Here is a 20,829-nt window from a genome sequence, read left to right as displayed (position 1 = left end):
GATTGTTTTATCTATTCCATTGTTTCTGACTGAGTAATCTTGTTGTTTCTCCATTTGTCTGTCTCTGTGAATTATTCTCTGCTATTGCCATCTAAGTCTCTGAGTATAAATCCGTTGTGTGTTATGTATGCTCTGATCTAACAAAAAATTGGACAGATAGTTTAATTTTATGATTTAATAATAAAAAATGGTTTCCTAAAGTTCAACTTAAAACAAATAGAATTGTTGTATTTCTTTGCTTTGCTGCCTTTCTTTATTCATAGCCTGTAAATAGTTCAATTTTATATATGTGAATTCAGTTCAGGGTTTTTTGTAAAAATTTTGGTGTACGACCAGGGAAGTTAATTAATAAAAATAATGAACCAATCTTTTTTTTATGAAAACTATTGCAAGTTAATTAATAAAAATAATTAACCAAAATTTAATAAAAATAATTAACCATTAACCAGAGCAAGTGATTTTTATAAAATTCTTCCAGAAGATTGCATGTTCAACCCTGATTTGGCAACTATTAAAGTTAAAAATTTCATTACCGTTTCCATTGACGAGAAGCAAATTGCATAGATAAATTACACTAAGTCGTATTGCAGAGAAGCAAATTGTAGCCAACCTTGTGATGGACGGACCATTGGCCGATACTTACATTTATGTCTGCGCCTTTGAATTATGTTAGAAAACCATGATGGTGAGTCATTAGCTGTTTATGTTCACCTTTTTCTCATCCTTTGACACTTAATTATGAGTACACTATTAAGTGTTTATGAACCTCCGGAACTTATAATAAATAGTACACCTATCTGATCTGCAGTTGTGGGTTTAATATTATATGTTGTCGAACCTCTAAAACTTATAATAAATAGAGTACAGTTATCTGATATGCGGTTGTGGGTTTGATATTGGATCTTAAATTTTTTTATATGATCATTATATATGCCATTGTGGGTTTGATATTGGATCTTCAAAATCTTTAAATGATAATTAGAAAGTGTAATTAAAAGTTTTATTATATATTTTTGAAAATTAAAAATTAGTTTTATTTTTGTTTGTTTGTTAAGTGGTTTCAGTTTATCAGAAAGTACGTTAATTTATTTGATGAAGTATGTGATGTTTTAGTATTGGATTTTATAAAATAGGCATTGGATGAGAAATTTTTGTGTAAGCTAGAAAAAGTTACAATTTATTAGGAAGTATGGAAGATCCTGGAAGGAGAGTTCAACATAAAGGATAGTAACATGTAGTAGCAATATGTGTCATAGTCTAGTTAGTCAACCACATATTTGAGAGTAGATGAGCAAGACACTAGGAAGACAATAAAGCTTGGAGAATCCCACTCAAAAGTGGATGATGGTCATGAAGACTATAAAAATAGAACCCAGTCTGTAGGCATGCATATGGATGAAGAAGATGCAGAAAAGATTGCAGAGAGAGAATTTGAAGCCTTTGTATGTGAAGTAGAGCAAGAGCATATACACGCTCAAGGATTTCACTATAACATGGATGGTGCAGATGTTGATGAATCCCACTGTGACAAAACACATGTGGATGATGAATGCAAAGTGAGATGTGCATTGATGAATCTAGCCGCAATTGATGAATTTGGTGAAGTTGAATTTGTTAATGAGCACATGCATGCTCAGATAACCCACCATAGGGTGGATTTACATTATATTGATGATATGTGTGTGTGTGTGTTTTTTAAATAAGGATTGATTATGACAATATGGTAAGTGCCATGTTTGATGAAGAATTAAAGGTTGAAGCTGCCATTGTAATAACAAGATACGAAGCACTTGCAAATTCTCATGAAGCAGTATGTGATCTAACAACAACTAATGATCAAGAAGAGGATAAAGTGATTGAAGATTTTTTTATGAGAATATCTACTAACAACATAATAGTGAAAGAAAACCTCCATCCAATAGAAAAGAATGCAGAGAAGGAAGCTCTCACTAAAGACCATAACAAAGATGTTTTTAACATTAATTTTGAATATACGGGTGTTCAAAATAGCATGGGAGCTAAAGTTGAAAACAAATTTATTAATAAGTTTGATGCAAATTTGAAGTTCATTGAAGAATGGATTTAGAAGCCAATTGATGAGAGTCTTAAAGCAACAACTAGAATAAAATAATTAAATGAAATAGTGAACGAGAAAAATGAACATGATTATGATTTTACATGTAAGCCTAATGATGAGCTTGAGTGTACAAACTACAAGAAGAAGAGAAAAAGTAGTACTTGATGATGAAAGTGAAGAGAAGAACATGGAAGTTTTTGAAGACGAGGAATAATACATTAAAACCATGTTTCAGAAAATTGAGTCAAGAAGAGATAAGATTCAGCTATCAAGAAATATGTTAAAAACAATATCAAGAATATGAAGCACAAGAAGCAGAACAAAGAACGCAATTGAAGATGAAAAGATGTGGCCGCAGTCCATGGTTGAAGAATTTTTGAAAACAAAGTTGTAGAAGACATGAGCATATTGCTTTTCATAACAAATACAAGAGAAGTCAAAGAAAACTTGCAGCAACAACAAGTGATGAAATATGAAGCCTACAACAAGAACACAAATAGAGAATGAAGCAATTTCGAGGATATAGAATTTGGAAGAAATAAAATGAAACATTATCAAAGTTTTGAGTCATTGTAAGCCTAACTATGACATAGACTAGCAAGCATGTTTAATTGATGATTGAGTCAATTTTTATAGTAAGCCTAGCATGCATAGTTGAGTCATGTTTGAGTTATCTTGAGTCATACGGTCGTAATTAAGGGGGAGTGTTGGAGATTGTAATTACTCATGCATGCAAAGTAATCTAGATTCAAAGTGTGAGATAATTGAGTCGAGTGTGAGTGAGTTTGAGTTTAGTCTCATTTTCGGACAAGTCAAATATAGTGTGTGTTTGCATATTGAAGTTATTATGAATGAGTCGTTAGTTGAAAAATGATAAATACCCCAGGATGGTTTCATTGTAATCAAGTAGGTTTATGTGGTCAATAGAAGAGCAACAACTCATTATTTTGTGCGTGTGGAATTTTGTGTTTCCTCCTTTTCCTTTCCATCATTGAAAAAGATGCCAAATTCTTTAGAAAACTCGAACAACTAATAATATCATTTTGGACGACTCAAAGTGCTCTGTCACGAATTGTGACGAAGCATGTGGGGACCTTTTTTCGATTTGATTTACAATTACAATGACATGGAGTCATCATCTTCTCCTTCACTGTATACCTAGCAACATTGTAATTATTAGTCCCTGCCATCTGGCAATGGCATGGGACTATAGTAATAAGTTTTTAGGCATTTGACATTACTTTCTCTTCCCTTTTCGAAGTTTTTTGATTTCATATTCGTCATTTACCTTGTCATTCAACTTCATGGTCTTATTAGGCCTCTTCCCAAGGCGGAAGAGGCTGGACAATATGTTATTTTGGTTTTTAGGTTGTTCATTTTTTTAAAATGCTTTAGACTACATAACTAATGTTAACATTAGTTTGAGTTGCTTACTTGCTATTAACATTAGTTTGAGTTACTTGCTTGCTATGGTTACATGTAGCTGCATTTTGTTTGCCTTTATTTGGCTTATTGGTTTCAATTAGTTGCTCACAGTTGCTGGCAGGTAGTTACAAGTGTGTACAAAGATTACAGGGGTAGGTGTGCATGCATTACAAGTGTATGTGTGTATGTGTTACAGGTGGATGGAAGATCTGCGCCTCTTCCTAAAACTATCTGAGAATTTCCTGGATGCTCTGGTCTTCCTCAGGTCTTCATAGCAGTAGAGTTTGACAATATTCCTATGCCAAATCGTTCCGAGTGTCTCAACTTCTGCTTCAATTCTCGATTTATCAGGTTATCAGGCCCTGTTTGACATGGTGGCCTTTTTTGTAGGTCCAGAGCTTTTTCACAGCGACAGACTCATGATTACTCAACTGAATTCGGTACACTATATCGGAGCCACCATGACCAATAACATGCTCCTCGTACATGGATTCTAGAACTTCATGCTCATCAAAGTTGAGCTTGTGGAAGGATTTCATCTCTCAAAAAGTTGGGCTGTTGACCTTATTTTGAATCTCTGCGATGCAACCTACATCCTCCTCTGATGAGCATGCCGAGGATCAAGAATGTAAATACAGTCCCACTAACAATCGACCCAGTTATCCATCTCTCGTGATAAACATCCCTTGTATGTAAATCACAGGGCTGCAAAGATTCTAGGCCTTGACCACAGAGGCCAGGGTTTCCAGAAAAGCTTTCGTTGTTTTTTTTCCAAGGAAAAAAACCGGTAACTTTTTATTAAAAAGATAATGAAAAGTTACACAAAGCAGATGCATTTAAGCATTCCGTATACTGCCACAAGGGCCCGAGTGCTTTCGCACCCCACGCAACGTTAGAGGACTAACGTGCAAAAAGAATAAGAAAAGAGAAGAGAAAAGAGAATATGTAAGGAGCAAAAACCAGAATCCGGCAGTGAGTAGAACTCACGCGTCAAGTTTTTCTCCCCTTCTTCTTTTCGACCTTGCGCCACACTCCTTGTGTGGGCTCGATCGAAGCGATGACTAACTGTGTCTCTGTATTCTGCGGGCTAGGTTCCTTGTCTGAATCTGAAGTATCTGAGTGGTGGTGCCGTTTGGTGCCACCCGTACTAAGATCCATGCTTGTCTCCACTGCCTTGTTGTCTGATGGGGTTCCTTTCTGTTTCTCCATTTCTTGGGTTACCTCAGTTTTCTCTTCTGGAGGTTCTTCCTCTGCTACTTCTGATTCTTCATCCTCTGAATCTTGGGGAGAAAAGTTCCAACCTTTCCTCTGCTTCCCTTTCTGCTTCTTTTTATTCTTGGCTTCTGGACACGTGCTTTGTAAGTGACCTGTCTGCCTACAGATCCTACATCTGAAAGCGGTGTTTTCATAATCTAGTACCTGCAACCAGTTCTGTTGTTTGTAGATCAACCTTATATTTTCCGGCAGTCCTTTACTTAAGTCTACTTCCACACAGATACGTGCGTAAGTGTAGATCCTTTCATCGATCCTGTCCATGTCTGTTTTGATATACTTCCCTATGCTGTTTCCAATGCCTTCCAGCACCCGTTCATCCCAAAAATGCAAAGGAAGATTGTGTAGTCTAACCCAAACTGGCATTCTGGTTACCGTCATTTTATTTGGATCAAAATCTGGGAACCATGGGGTCACAAATAGCCCTGCTGTTCCCCAAAACCATGGTCCGGTACTGATAACTGTATCTCTGACTTCCTTGGATGTGAATCTCACTATGAAAAAACCCTTTGCACATAAATGAATGTCACACTCCATGGTCCAGCTGGTGAAGATCCAGTGGAAAAGATCCATAGGTTTAGGCCAAAAGCTGTTGAAACGGCAGATTAAAGCTCGCGTTTCATAGGACTTGACGAAATCATCTAGCCCTGAGGAATCTAAGTTTAAAGCTGGGGTTTGCTCTGACTGATCTACTATGTATGGCCTGGGCAGGTGTCCTCCTTGATCTGGAGGTGGCCCTGAGCTTCTGCTGCCCTGTAAAATGTTTTTATAGGATTTTGGTTGGTGCTGGGCTGCAGCTTTTTTCCCCTTGTCTCCCCCTGAGGAGCTTGGCTGTCCCTGAGGCAGAGCCCCACCTCTCAATCTGAGATTTAGAATAATGTTTGATCCTGGCCCAATCTCATAACTTTCCAGAGATCTACAGTCCTGGAGGGACCTTCTTCCACTGACCAGGTGCTGGGTCTGAACAGGGTACCCCATTTCTGCCCAAATTTGTTGTTTTAGCTGCATGGAGGTATCTCCTGCATGAACCCATACTAATCGAGATTTCCCCTGAGGGGGTTTAATCAGGATCTGAAAATAATAATTAGTTACCTGCTTTGACTGATGGCGAAAGTCCAGATCTGGCTCCGTTTTGGTTCCTTTTTCCTTTTGCTTGCCTGAGTCTGCATAATCTCTGCCCGATCTAGGATTGATGTCTTTGTTCCAACAGGTTAGATCTGACCAAGATCTGTATTTATTGGGCCTCAGATCTGGTAGATCCGACCCAGATCTGCCGAGGTTAGGTCTTACGATTTTGGGGTGGTTCGGATCTGCAACCCACAGACCCCAATCCTTGCATGCAGACTTCCTGAGGAGATGGGCATTATTCCGTCTGACTGATCGGTGCTTATACCCACCGATCTGCTGCCCGAACTCCTGGAGGTCTTGGATCTCTTCCTTTTTTGTGAGATCCGGCCTAGATCCGCTGTTTTTAGGCCATGTTATAGGGTATATGGGCGGATCTATCCCATGCAAACCTTCATCGTTGCCTGCTTGAAGAAACTGTGAAGGGGTAAGCTAGATAAACTCTTTTCTGCCCGGTCTTGTACATATCAGAAAGATTTCTGCCAAATTTCTGCACTCCAAGGGAGACCCGATCCCAAAGACAAAAAGGGTCTGCAAATCTCTGGTCTCGATCAGGGTTGCTGGCCTCTCCTTCAGATCATCACTGGTTCCTTTTGGCCCAGCGTGCGAATGGTGATTTGGACAGAGAAAAAACGTTGTACCCACAGCTTCCAGGGGTTCTTCAGATACTTTGCACGGACCAAACCATGCCATAGCCGCGGCCCTGCTGTCAGATCTGTAGGGAGCAGGGACGACGCCCTTCCCTTCCACTCCATCTTCGCCGAACGCCATGTCGCGGGATCGATTCCTGTACAAACCCTCGTTCCTCCTTGGAGCTCTGCCGCCGATCGTTATCTCCAAAAGCTTTCGTTGTTGGTCTGGTTGATGAGCTCAATTGGCACTGGTCCTGTTAAAGAATTCCTAGAGAAATCTACAGAACTGAGCTTCAGAGCAGCCAAAGTGTTGGGTATTTTTCCATAAAGCATATTGTTGGAAAGATTCAGAGAATTAAGGACTTCATTATATGCAAGATTAATGGAAGACACAAACTTACAGTGTCCAATCTGAGTTAGTATGGGTCATGAAAGATTATTTTCTAGCAAAGACATACTAATCAACAAGCTTAATTTCCCATATCAGGCCCTGTCCGACATGGTGGCCATTTTTGTAGGTCCAGAGCTTTTTCACAGCAACAGACTCATGATTACTCAGCTAAATTCGATACACTATATTAGAGCCACCATGACCGATAACGTGCTCCTCGTCCATGGATTCCAAAACTTCATGCTCATCAAAGTTGAGCTTGTGGAAGGATTTCATCTCCCAAAAAGTTCGGCTATTGACCTTATTTTAAATCTCTGTGATGCAACCTGCATCCTCCTTTGATGACCGTGCCTAGGATCAAGAATGTAAATACAATGCCACTAAAAATTGACCCAGTTATCCATCTCTCGTAATAAACATCCCTTGTATGTAAATCATGAGGTTGCAAAGATTCCAGGCCTTGACCATAGAGGCTGGGGTTTCCAGAAAAACTTTTGTTGTTGGTCTGATTGATGAGCTCAATTGGCACTGGTCCTGTTAAAGATTTCCTAGAGAAATCTACATAACTGAGCTTCAGAGCAGCTAAAGTGTTGAGTATTTTTCCAGAAAGCATATTTTTGGAAAGATTCAGAGAATTAAGGACTTCATTATATGCAAGATTAATGGAAGACACAAACTTACAGTGTCTAATCTGAGCTGGTATGGGTCCTGAAAGATTATTTTCTAGCAAAGACATACTAATCAACAAGCTTAATTTCCCAATCTTAGAAGTTCCCAATCTGAGAAGGTACATATCAACTGCGACTGTTACTACAAAACTTGCCCAATTTTTGTTGGCAAGTTTCCATAGAACCCATTTCTCTACAGATATAGCTCAGACAAATTCCTCGCATTCCCAATTGCTAGAGCGATCTCCCCTTCAAAAGAGTTGAAGCTGAGATCTAGGATCGAAAAGCATACTCTTACAGTTCTCATGCGATTCAGGGATCTTACAGTTCCCATGCGATTCAAGGATTTGGCCTGTAAATTCGTTATGAAGAACAAGAATATATTGAAGCTTGCCTCCGCTGCACAAATCCGAAGGAAGCGGGCCACTGAGCATTTCCAATATTATATGCAAGCAATTGCTAAAGAACTTCACTACAGTCTGTTCAATCTTCGCCGACTCTACACTTTGAACCTTGAGAACTATGGGCCCAGACTGTGTACTACTCTCTGCAAAATTACATGTTTTCTACCTTCACATCGATCTATTTGTCACATTATTCGGTATGCATGCAGGTTGGCCTTCATCGAACGTGACAGATAAGCCTCCCAATCTGGACATTTGGTATGCACGTGGCTGTGTTGAGGTTTTCTTATAAAACATGTGTATTAGTGACCATTTCATGCCGTTGTTTTACTGGACTAGTGATATTTCTTATCAATCAAAGCTATAATACAACCATATTTATATTAATTCATGAAAGCTCTCGCGGCTAATAATTCAAGGTGTATTACGCAACTGCCTGGTATTTTCCCTTGATATAATGTTGGTTAGATATAACATGGCTTAGACTATGTGTAATCTGATACTTGTCATGTGTAATCTGATACTCGTCACTTAGTTTATTAGAGTGTATAACGAGCTTTAGTACTAAACACGTGATCCCGAGCATGATTAGCAGTTTGTTAACTATGTTGAGCATGTCATACTCGAATATGCAGGTCAATTTATACATATATCTTTCAATCTTGTTTGATAATTTGATACGTAAATGAAATTCTAGATATATTTCTCTAGTAATAATATTTCGCAACGGGCCATTTGCATGTTCTAAGTTTTAGGGACATTTTAAGCAATCTATGAAACTGTGTTGAATAACAAAATGACATAAATTTTATGATTGTGTGAGAATTTCATGAATGAACTATGGCAAGTCGGGCACCAACAACCCGCAAAAAAAATTGTAAAGGTGTGAACGTGCTACTACTCACGTGAATTTATTGCAAAAGTTGAAGAGTTTTGGATGGGAACAAAAATTCCATGAAAAAACCACCTCAAACTTGATGGTCTACACACCACATCAGGACTCAAAAAATGTGATGTGCCTAAGCCTTCTCTACCGCCATTGGAGGTTGTTCTGGATGATATTAATCCTGGCCTCCACACAGAATACAAACTGTTGTAGACAAGCTTGTAGATAGCACGCAAAAATGTCAAATGCTCAATCCTGATACTGTTAGATAAATATAGTAACGAGCAATCTTATAAGATCAAGCCAGTACGACACGAACGTACTAATTACAATTGAAATCTGTTAACCTCTGAATAAGTAGCCAAGTACTATACCAGTATGACGTTAAGCCATGTACCTTTTTTTTCATTAACTAGTCATACTTCACTCGTTAACTCCATGCAAGCTTCATAATCACTAATAGATTGCTGATAGCCTTAATAAAAATTTTATGATATATGCACAAAATCACTTGCAGCATTCATTAGACCAGGCTTCCGGGGTGGGTCTACTGATTCATGCAGTGATTTCCAATGAAAGCTTGGCATCCATATGGATTTACTTTTTAGTGCATCATCCTTTATGCAATAGGTCGCACCTTGGTGAGTTCCGTTGTCAGCAACCTCCCTAATTGCTGGTGCAAGCTTCCTCCTGCCCCTAACATCTTGCTTTTGGACACCCAAATTGCACTGTTGAAAATTCTGGATAACTGCCAACGTGCCAAGGTAGTATTAATGGAGTTCTATCAGTTTGCTCTCCTCGAGTTAGTATAAATGTTTGGTGATATCCATTTCTAGTCAAACACCATCTACTATTCAATGGTACAGTAGGCCGTGAAAACTCGCCCAAACCTGCTACACACATTGTCTTCCATGACTATTCTTCTGCATCTATCATGTGTAAACATCGACATGTTTGAAGAATCTGTCTAAGTTTGTCTAAGTTTGTCCCATATGAAGAAAGTTGATTGTTGTCGGAGCCTACTTGGTTCTTCCTACAAAACTTCAAGCCAACGTCAAATCACTTGCAACGCTAACCACTTTCTTGCTGCAACTAACAAGAGCATAGGGCAGGGACTAGTTGCCGCGCAGCGCATCTTGTTAATTTAAAAATGTGAATACAATGTTGAATTTAAAAGTGGTCATACATTTTTAATTAACTTAGGTATGCAATATATTAATTTAAGCTAGAAAAGTTAAATTCGTTACTGAGTTGAAGAGCTCTCATCATTTATATTTTTCTAAACCAATCAATGTTCATGTACAAATTTCACATTGCATATTTTGTAATTTGCTTCTAATCGACTTTTGAACGTCAAATATAATAAGTCAATTAGTAAATTAATGTTTTATTAATACTAATAAAGTGGAACTGCATGGTTGATTATTTAACACCAATGTTATGCGTGTTTTAATGTTAAACCTTATTAAAAAATTAATGTTCTATTAATATTAATAAAGTGGAATTATTACATGGTAGATTATTTAATACCAATATTATGTTTGTTATAGAAAAATAGGGGAGGAATTTTAGTTGTTGAAAGCATTTGTTTATATGCAATTTGGTTTTCTATTATTTTTATTTTAATTTAGCTATCAATTATTTTTTGCATAAGAAATAGGTATTAAGTAATAATGTTGCATATCATACTTATTATAAATTCAATTAGAATTAAACTAAAAACTAAATAATTAGATAAATAGAGCTCTTTAATTAATGTTAAATATTTCATATTGTCGTTTCATTTAAAATTGTTAAGTTTGAGAAAAATTTTAGTATTTTTAATTATTTTGAGAAGAGAATTTAAGTAAACTTTAAAATATTTAAAATACAAGATTAGTTAGTTCTTTAAATAAGTTTATTTTGGAATAAATTTTATAAAATTTTAATTTAATTTTTAATAATTATTAAATAGATAATAAGAATTTAACCTTCATGAAATACTCTAAAATATTTTTAAAAATAGTCACATATGAAATGTCAATATTTATCTAAAAAATAGTTATGTTCTTTCTATCCTTTTAATTAAATTAATTCTCATATAAACATGTGTTATAGAAATATTAATATTGTTTTTTTAACATTTGGTATTTGCTCATAATATTGTAACAAAGCTTATTTATAAATTAAGAATCTCCATAATAAAATAAAAGTAAAATTAATTCTCATATAAACATGTGTTATAGAAATATTAATATTGTTTTTTTAACATTTGGTATTTGCTCATAATATTGTAACAAAGCTTATTTATAAATTAAGAATCTCCATAATAAAATAAAAGTAAATGTAAATGACAAAAAATTAAAAATTACATATTTATAATTCAATAAAATTTATGAATTATAATAATAAAATTAAAATTTATAAAATGTATTATGAGAAAAGTGTTTTGATGTCTACTTTGTTTACCCACATCATTAAATAACTATACTCCGTGTAAACTCAATATATTCTTTGTAAAAATTATAAATCCATTAAAAAAAATCATTTCTCCAACCGCTCGACTTTAAAAATCTTCATATTCACATTAATTTAAAATCAAAAGAATTTATCTAGAGCAATTTTCATAAAGCTCTATATTCTCTGTAAATATTATGAGGTAAAGAATTAACGTTGCCTTGGTTCTCTCTTTACCAATTTAATCATTTCTCCAACCGCTCGACTTTAAAAATCTTCATATTCACATTAATTTAAAATCAAAAGAATTTATCTAGAGCAATTTTCATAAAGCTCTATATTCTCTGTAAATATTATGAGGTAAAGAATTAACGTTGCCTTGGTTCTCTCTTTACCAATTTGATAAATGTCGCATCAACACAAACTTTAACTTTAACGTGATACAGCTGCACCTTTTTGGACGCAAACATGCCCGTGGGGTTTCCTTACTAACAACTTGTACCTTGTGACAAGGCGGGATGCACGCTGGAAATTGAACGTTCATAGCTGTGCACCATATTTGAGAAGTAAATTTAGGAATTGAAACGTGAATGCACTACACTGTACTGCATTTCTATCAGTGGAAGTAAATCCGTACTATCAAGTCTGTATGAATGATGTGTCTTTACATTTATTTTGAAAAGATGAATATGGTTATTGTTGGTATGCTATCATTTTTTTCATTCTACTACCTTCAAAATATTAACTTGAGTATTTTCATTCTCTGATGCATATTCCCTTCAAATTCGAGAATAGTCGAGTCATTAATTTGGCTATACGAAAACCTTGAAGGGTAATCATATTTGAAAGTCTAGTCATTGATTTACTTGTGGGAAAACCTTGAATGGTGATACACAATTCAGTAACCAGAGCGCAATTTTTCTTAAATCATACCATTGGTCAAAAATTGGCGGCGAGCTCTTGAAAGTAATGTTTATAATAAAAAATAAAAAAATAAAAAAATGATGATACTTCAAAGCACACCAACGTGCTTCCTCTTTCGATCGGAGAGAGAGAAATGATCAAAACGATTGAGATGCTTGGCCTAAGTGTGTACTTCTTTTTGCAAGCGTGAAATTATGACTCCATTTTATTAGTCCCTGCCATCTGGCAATGGCCAGGGACTATAGTAATCGTTTAGGCCGAACTTAGCATTAGTTCACCTGCTTGTGGAATTCACTGATTACGATATAACCAAAGTTTTTACACATACACCGATTAGCGACCCAAAGTTTTTCAATGCAGATATATTCTCCTTCTTATTTGGCCTCTTCCCGAGGCTGAAGACCAAAAGCATATGTTATAAGTAGTATTTGGTTTCGTATTTTATACTATCGAACTTGATGCTAGCTTAATGCTAGCTATTAGCTGAGCACACATTAAATGCCAGTTTTGTTTCACCGGCGTACATAGGAAAGTTTAATATGATTCCTTTGGTAGCTTCCGTTTTTGACGTCTGGATCTTTACGACGTGTGGATCTTTCTGATACTGACATTTGGATCTTTGTAACAACTATGTGGCGCTGGGATCTTCAGAGTTGAGTTACTAATACCTTATTGCTGAGAATCCCAGGTCTCTCAGGCCAAATTGGTTGCCTCCCGCCGGAACTGGTCCCTGTCCGCCTCGTCGGCCATCTCTGAGACTGTCTCGGCTGTGGCGGGATTTGTCTTACACGACTCCTTCCCTGTTCACATGTAGCAAATCAATTCAGAACCTTTTTCGATTAATTCTTATCAGGTAACAGGTTGGAGGTTTTCATCTTTTTGACTAATACTATTGCATGAATGAAATCACTTCTCTCTGATGACCAAATTCCATTTCCCGGAATTATCTATTGAATATTTAATGCATTGCATGGAATTTTTGTTTATTAGAGACCAAAATTTCCTTTTCATGACCGTGAGCATCCACTGTAATATGTTAAGAGTTAGGAGATGGCTGTTCATTCTAATGGCGTGCAGGTACAGTACCTGATCTCATCTCGGCTGTCTCGTCGGCCATCTCTGAGACTGTCTCGGCTGTGGCGGCCATGTTTGCTAAAGATTAACCGCTGCGTGACAGAGTATCAGAAACCTTGATATTTTATTCCTCTTCAACCTAACCTTCTTGCCAGCATAGCAATTTCAACCATTAAGTGCGTTTCACAGTTTATTTCTTTTGATTTGTTGCCAAGTTCCAGACAGTCAAATTGTGTCCTCAAAACATGAATGGTATAAACTGTACCCTGGAAAGAAAGAAAAAATAGACGTAAGCAGAGTATCTCGTCCAAGACAAAGCTATGAGAATCACTAGATTGTTGTAATATTGAATGTATCATGTCCATCTCTCAGGGATGAAAAAGCATGCCCTGAATACATTAGAATCTAAAATAGCATTGAGTTTCCTCAAAAGACTTATTCAAAAGCATTTTAACAGGTTTCAAAGACTTTCAAATCGGGGTTACCCGCATTCTTTCGATATTTAACCGTTTAATGTTCTTTTAGTTACAAGCGTGCAGCGATTTCATAGGCTTGTAAGCAACAAAACAATACAGTTTAGCCGCCAGCCTTTTAAGCCAGCGAATGCAAGCTTTGAACAAACAAATAGGGAAAACAATTCGGTCTTTCGGCGGTTACAAACTAGAAAAATCTAAGAATATCTTTCAGATAACACACAAGAAAAAAACAGAAGATTCGTCAAAATAAAGAGGTCTCGGCAACTAAATCCAGCTTTTCGAAACTGCGATGTGCATTACGATACAGAAGTAAGATTTTTCACAACTAATCCGTACTGCAAAATAAAGTGAAATGTGACCTAAATAAGGACAGAGAACTGATAAATGCCAGCAAACAAAGCCTTTATGTTTCCGGCAACGCACAAGTCCAATTTTTAGCAAAAACAGAGTATCTCAAATTTCTTTGGAGTTTTCAGTAAAATATGTTGAAAACAATCTCAATGGTGTAGAGAATGAAGAAATGCAGAAAACAAAATAATAGCATTTTCCATACCATAAAAGCGCGCTATTTAGCTAAGGAGTGTCTCAAATTCCATTTTAGTTTTCAAGAAGATTGTTCTTAAATTCTGCAGGCCACGGATTCTTTTTCAGCCCATCAACTGCCGAAATACATCGAAGTTTCCGAAAACAGCGAAGCCAGAAACAGCGAAAGCCGCCATTTTCATAACTAGATCATTAAATGAGCTTACCTCCTAGAAAATTAGCCGATCGAGAGCTAAATCGATGCCTCTTCAGAATGTGCATCTAACAGAAACACTCCTCTACTCTTAAGCCAACACAATCCGCGGCCTTTAAAGCTCTTGAGCAGAGTTTCCATGCAGCCTCGCCATAGAAGGGGACGGGACATGTGGAGACAAATATGCTCAGAGCGCAGGGAAAAATGTCCAAAGGATCAAGAACCAGCTCACAGAATGTGAGTGTGAACACGAACTCCTAACTGCGACAAGTGAAGCCGGTCATCCGAGAGAGCTTACCGACCTTGCATGTCGAAGGATATGACATTTGCGATCGGGAATTAAAATCTGGATCGGATGTCATCTTCATGGAGTTCTGTAATAGTGACCGAAGACAGATGTTTTGGATTGTTACAACAAAGTTGCGAGCATGCAAGCCACGTGTTATGGCTCTACCTCTGGCCTAACATCCTTTCCAATGTAGAGTCGACCATAAAATATTTGCATGCAGAATATACGACACGTGACCACTGCATTGAGAAACTTTTCCCGTTTGGTTATTGTTTTTATTGTCTTAGCTTGAAACATTTGAAGGCCACAATTTCCTATAAGATGTCCTAAAATTTCCCATTAGTCCTCGTTGGGTTTGAAATGTATTTCGATAAATTTATAATTAATTGATAGAGTTGTTCCGATGGTTTCTAAATTCTTATATTTCCTTTATTTTTCTTAACTAAATTTTTAACTGGTTGTACAGCATGTGCTAGAGCATGGGAAACCCCATGAGTAAGCAGTGTAGAATCGGGTACGTGATAGCGCAGGCCGAGAACGCAGCTACCCTTGCATACAAGGCTTTCCTTGCAAGATACAAACCTACGACGTAGCTAAAGCAAATCCCGTTCCGCGGCCTCCTCCATGACAGATCCGACGACAGTTCGAAGAAAAAGAAAATATTCTTCATTGAAGCAAATGCAAGCACGCATATTTCTTACTGTCCTGTAATAGATCAGGTATCTTTATTTTCATGAAATTTCTGCAGGTAATTTCTGTTTGTGATGTGGATAAAACATTTCAAATGCCTTCAAGCCAATGAAGGACTACCAAGTGTCTGGGAAGGCAATATCAATATTGAACCTATTCGTCTGAACATGTATATGATGTAATTCAAGCCAATCTGGAAACAGAGGGCAAGATCTACGTATACCCCATTTTTGTATAAAAAGATATGATCAATACGTTGTAAAAGCACATCAAAATATAGCACCAATTAAGCACAATAAAACCAGAAAATGTTGCAAAATCACATTAAAAAATAGCACAAGCACAATGAACCAGAAGATGTTGTAAAAGCACGTCAAAAAATAGCAGCCATTAAGCACAATAGAACCAGAAAACAGGTAAAACACAATGCAGTCCAAAAAAGTCCGGAAATCTGATCAGTGGTGCATGAGTTAATCTTGAAAAATTCATAGTTCAAAACATGAATGGGTGCTGTTGAACATCGCATATCAAAAGATGAAAGGAATTTTAAAAGAGTGCCACGACATAATAAGCTCAAATCGCAATGACTACTTTGAATGATGTCATTAACTTTGCGCATGGTAATCTTACAGAATCTTACAAAGGGCGCCATTTATTGCACAAAGCTAGAATATGGAGAAATTGTCAAGTTTTCAGAGTACTGCTGTAGATCAAACTCAGATCGGTCCTTAGTCTGAATCCTGCTGACAGGTCAAAGTCACGAACAGTAAGTCAGACCTGCCTGGCAAGTCCAACTTGTGGGAAGATGGTAAAACCGACAAACAATTTGCTTTTGTTAACCAGATAAATTTTCTCTGCTTCTGCTGTCAGAAGCTAGCTTTCAGGTTATGGGTCTGGATCGAACTTCACGCAGGGACTCGCTGCGTCGCAGCTTCACTTGTTTATTTATATTATTTGAATCGAATTTTCTACGCACATTGTTAACTCAACGCACCTTAAAATTGTGAGTGATAAGCCAACGTGCAATTAATTTAATGTAGTACTTTGACCATCTCGTAACCGAGGGACTCCGTGACGGCATGAACCAGACCCACAGAAAAAATGGATGGCAAGTGGGGTCAACTACAAAGTTAGTCAAAGAGCGGGATATTTACATTTTATTTTTTTAATCATTAGTTTTAGATTACTAGTCAGGTAGATAAAGTGTGTCAAGCAGATTTATAAAATGGTTTTCTGAAAGCAAAGTTGTAAGTAAAGCATTTGTCAAAAACCGAGATGTTAAACTTGTAGGGATATGGATATTTTACATTTTAGACCCCTTTAAAGAGATCCTAAAATAACATTAATTATATATAGATTTTTAAATTACCTCATCAAAACCATTTTAAATAATACATTTTAGATATACCAATTGCCAACAAGGACCAACTAACCTCATCAACTTGGTGTCAGATTGGAATCTGACGCCCGCAGAATCTGATACCACGGGATTTTTATGGTCACAACTTGCAGATACATTAATAGTGTGGGAACCACAGTAGCTTTAGCGTTCACGGAAATGTTCTAGAAGCTAACATTATCTTGAGACAGATCTATGGATAATACCTCTAGAATATGATAGCACTGCATTGTTATCCTGATAAGTTGTACCCTATTCATAATGTAGTGGAGGGTTAACATTTATGTGAGATGGAGATCTTCGACTTTAACGTGGGTCCAATTGATGAGATCGCAGACCAAGTTGAGTTGCAAAACCTCCTTGTTGACGTAATTTTATTTTATATATATATGTATGGGGTCCATTCCAATTCCAATTCCAATTCCAATGAATTGAATGATAGGCCACCTACGACCGGAGAAAAATCTGCCTTTCGACAAAATGCCACTCACTACGAAATTTCGTCCACACCTTCCAAATCCGAAGGTGCTTCTATTTTTCTGGTAGAAAATTACCCCAAAAATGTCCTATAAAATCTAAACGAACTTTCCACAAAGAGGTCAGTAAGCTCTGAGTTTTATTCGCGTTTGGCACTGAGCAGCGTAAAACAAGAAGTCGAGTACGCAGATATGAGTGCCTTGGATCGGATTCGGAGCCATTTACTCAGCGATTTTGAACCCTTGTTCTTCGGTACGGGAAATTGGGTGTCTGATTCCACAAGAAATTGTAGCCCCGAAGAAGAAAACTTCATCCAGACTGCGCTCACAGCTGACTCAGTCGATGACAGCAGAAGGGAAATAAAGACGGAAACTCTGATCGCGGCCGTTAAGTCTTGCCGTCCCTCGCTCTCTGTCTCCGTTACTCGACATGGATCAGTTGAGTGTGAGCAAATTCCGGTTGACTGGGGACTGGAGAATTCCGTGATTCCGTCTGTGAGCCCTTGCTTATCTGCTGCCTGGACGAAGCTTCCGTTAAATGAAAACGACTCAGAGGACATGGTTTTGTACGGGATTCTCAAGGAGGCCGCCAACAAGGGATGGGTGCCCCGAACACCCAAAGAAGAGCCGGTGACGGAGATCAAGAAAGAAGCGGCTTTTCCCGTCAAACTACAGGCAGATATCCGTCAAGAAACGAGAGCCACGCCGCCGCCGAAGAATGTAAAGAAGAATGCGGGGAGGCATTACAGGGGTGTGAGGCAGCGGCCTTGGGGAAAATTCGCGGCGGAGATAAGGGACTCTGCGCGTAAGGGCGCTAGAGTTTGGCTTGGCACCTTCAGTACGGCCGAGGAGGCTGCGCTCGCATATGACCGTGCTGCTTACAAGATGCGGGGCTCTAGGGCTCTGCTTAATTTCCCCCTCCGAGTTGGCGCAGAGGACGTTAATACATGTAATAATACGTCCAGTTTGGAAAAGGAGGAGAGTAGTGGTGAGAATGATTTGAATAGGAAGAGGCAGCATGAGGAAATGATGAGTGGTAGTGAAGTGCAGTGGGATAGACAATGTCGACTGAGATTGGAAGATAGAAAGGAGATGGGTAGCGGAATGGTTGAAGAGATGCTCAGTGGGAAAATGGCGACGCCACCACTCACGCCGAGGGCCATTGAGATGAGCTTCACTGGTTTCCTGTGCACTGGACAGCTCATGGTGAATTGAGGTCTTCTCTGCATTATTTCATTCTTTCCCCGAGGGACAAAAATTTATATCCATTCTTTCTCCACGAGCCTGTACTTTGTATGTATTCTTTCTATATGTACGAAAAGTTTGTATTATTGTCTACTGGATCATTCATAAATCTGCATATCTTGTTTGAGTGCTGCTATATTGACACTGAGAGATGAAATGGCAAATCTCTGAACCTTGCAATAGTTAAGATGGTAATGACTCTGAGCGGCTGAAGTTTATATTCTTGTCTACTTCTCTAAATTTTGTTAGACCGCTGCTATATTGACATATAGAATGAAAAGGAAAATCATCTGAGCAGAGACGAGATAAAATGGTAATGACTTTGAGCTGTGGCTTTTTACATTTCTGTGATACATTTTCCCACATATGTAAAAGGACAAGTCACAAAATCTTTATTATGGAATTAACAATTTCATCCTATGGTGAGTTGATCGTTTCTTTTCCATCGAGAATCAGCTTAACCCCAAAAAAACAATATTTTGTAAACAATAAAATTTGGTTCGTCCTTTTTTAGATAAATGCTTAATTTATTAATTGTATAACTTTTTATAATTATAAATATTTAATAATATTATAAAACTATAATTATAAATATTTTTCCAAAATATTAGTGCAAAAAATTTGTTATCATTTGATAACCAACTTTTCAGATTAATTAAGTGAATCCATTATCAGGGCTGTAATCTGAGTTTTGAGAAGAGAGAGTTTTGAAAAGAGAGTTTTGAAAAGAGAGAACATGAATGTTTATAGTAGTTAGTAGTTAATAGAAAAATGAAATTAGACAGATATTTAGCTTTTGAGATTCTCATTTTCTCAAATAATTATAAAAAATATCTAAATATTTTAGATAATTATTTTAAATAAAATAAATTATTTTATATAAATTAAAACAAAAATTATTAAAAATATAAAAATCAAATAAATAATTTTTTTTTTTTCCAAAACAGATAAAACATAATATAAAATTTATCATTAAAATTAATAATGAGAAATTTTTAAATATATAAAACAAAATTTAATTATTTATTGGTCTATTTATTTAATTGTTAAATAAATTTTATTAAAATTTAAATTATTAAAAAAAAGGAAGCATTGCAATGATGTTAAAGAAACTCGCCTTATGTCGGAGAAACTCACTTCAACAAAAACCATTGTATCTTAAGTGCTAGTCGACTCTCAAATACGTGACTTAAATTGCCTTCTGTCATTTTAAAAGAAGCAAAAGATTATATTGCAATGGTGAGTTGAGTGGAACAAAACAGGTTGGCCTAGCCTGCCTAGAGTATAATCTTTCAAGCCTGTATATCCATTAGCATAAAAATTGGACAGATAGTTCAATTTTATGATTTAATAATAAAAAACGGTATCATGAATTTCAACTTAAATTTGTTGTATTTCTTTGTTTTGCTGCCTTTCTTTATTCTATATGGATTGAGGTGTAAATAGCCCGTAAATAGATCAATTTTATATATGTGACTTGAGTTCAGTGGCCTTTGTGAAATTTTTGGTGGATGACAAGGCAACTTAATTAATAAAAATAATGAACCAGATTAAGCGATAAAATCTTAGTGTAAGCCATTAATAAAACTCATGAACCAGATCAAGTGATAAATATTTTGTGGGAAATCATTAATGAAACTCATAAACCAGATCGAGTGATAATTTTTTGGTGGAAGCCCTGGCAAGTTAAATAATAATAAAAATAATGAACCAGATCAAGCGATAAATTTTTATGGAAATTATGGTAAGTTAATTAATAAAAATAATTAACTAATTAATAAAAAATTAATTAACCAGAGCAATTGATTTTTATAAAATTCTTCCAGAAAATTGCACGTTCAACCCTGATTTGGCAAATATTAAAGTTATAAATCTCACTACCGTTTCCCTTGACGAGAAGCAAATTGCAGAGAATAAATTACACTTAAGTCGTATTGCAGAGAAGCAAATTGCAGCCAACCTTGTGACTGACGGACCTTTGTCCGATACTTACATTTCTGTCTGCGCCTTTGAATTATGTTAAAAACATGATGGTGAGTCGCTTGGCTGTTTATGTTTACCTTCTTCTCATCCTTTGACACTTAATTATCAGTACACTATTATATGTTTACTAACCTTAGGAACTTATAATAAATAGAGTACACCTATCTGATCTGCAGTTCTGGGTTTAATATTATATGTTGTGAACTTCTAAAACTAACAAT

The 20,829-nt window shown here is 36.6% G+C and overlaps 1 long non-coding RNA gene and 1 pseudogene across 1 annotated transcript; both read left to right on the top strand.

The window, feature by feature from the left end:
- Nucleotides 1-12,926: 12,926 nt before the first annotated feature.
- Nucleotides 12,927-16,280, top strand: LOC149225342 (uncharacterized). The gene is made up of 3 exons (XR_016247667.1): nucleotides 12,927-13,093; nucleotides 15,282-15,534; nucleotides 16,138-16,280. It is a non-coding gene; the product is annotated as an uncharacterized LOC149225342 (long non-coding RNA).
- Nucleotides 16,281-17,479: 1,199 nt separating this feature from the next.
- Nucleotides 17,480-19,077, top strand: LOC149225341 (ethylene-responsive transcription factor 1A pseudogene; annotated as a pseudogene).
- Nucleotides 19,078-20,829: the final 1,752 nt, after the last annotated feature.

Source organism: Pinus tabuliformis, chromosome J (assembly GCF_031772625.1).
Source record: "Pinus tabuliformis cultivar Carrire ecotype Pingquan chromosome J, CPIR1, whole genome shotgun sequence".
NCBI classification, from domain to species: Eukaryota; Viridiplantae; Streptophyta; class Pinopsida; order Pinales; family Pinaceae; genus Pinus; species Pinus tabuliformis.
This window is presented reverse-complemented; position numbering and strand designations above follow the sequence as displayed.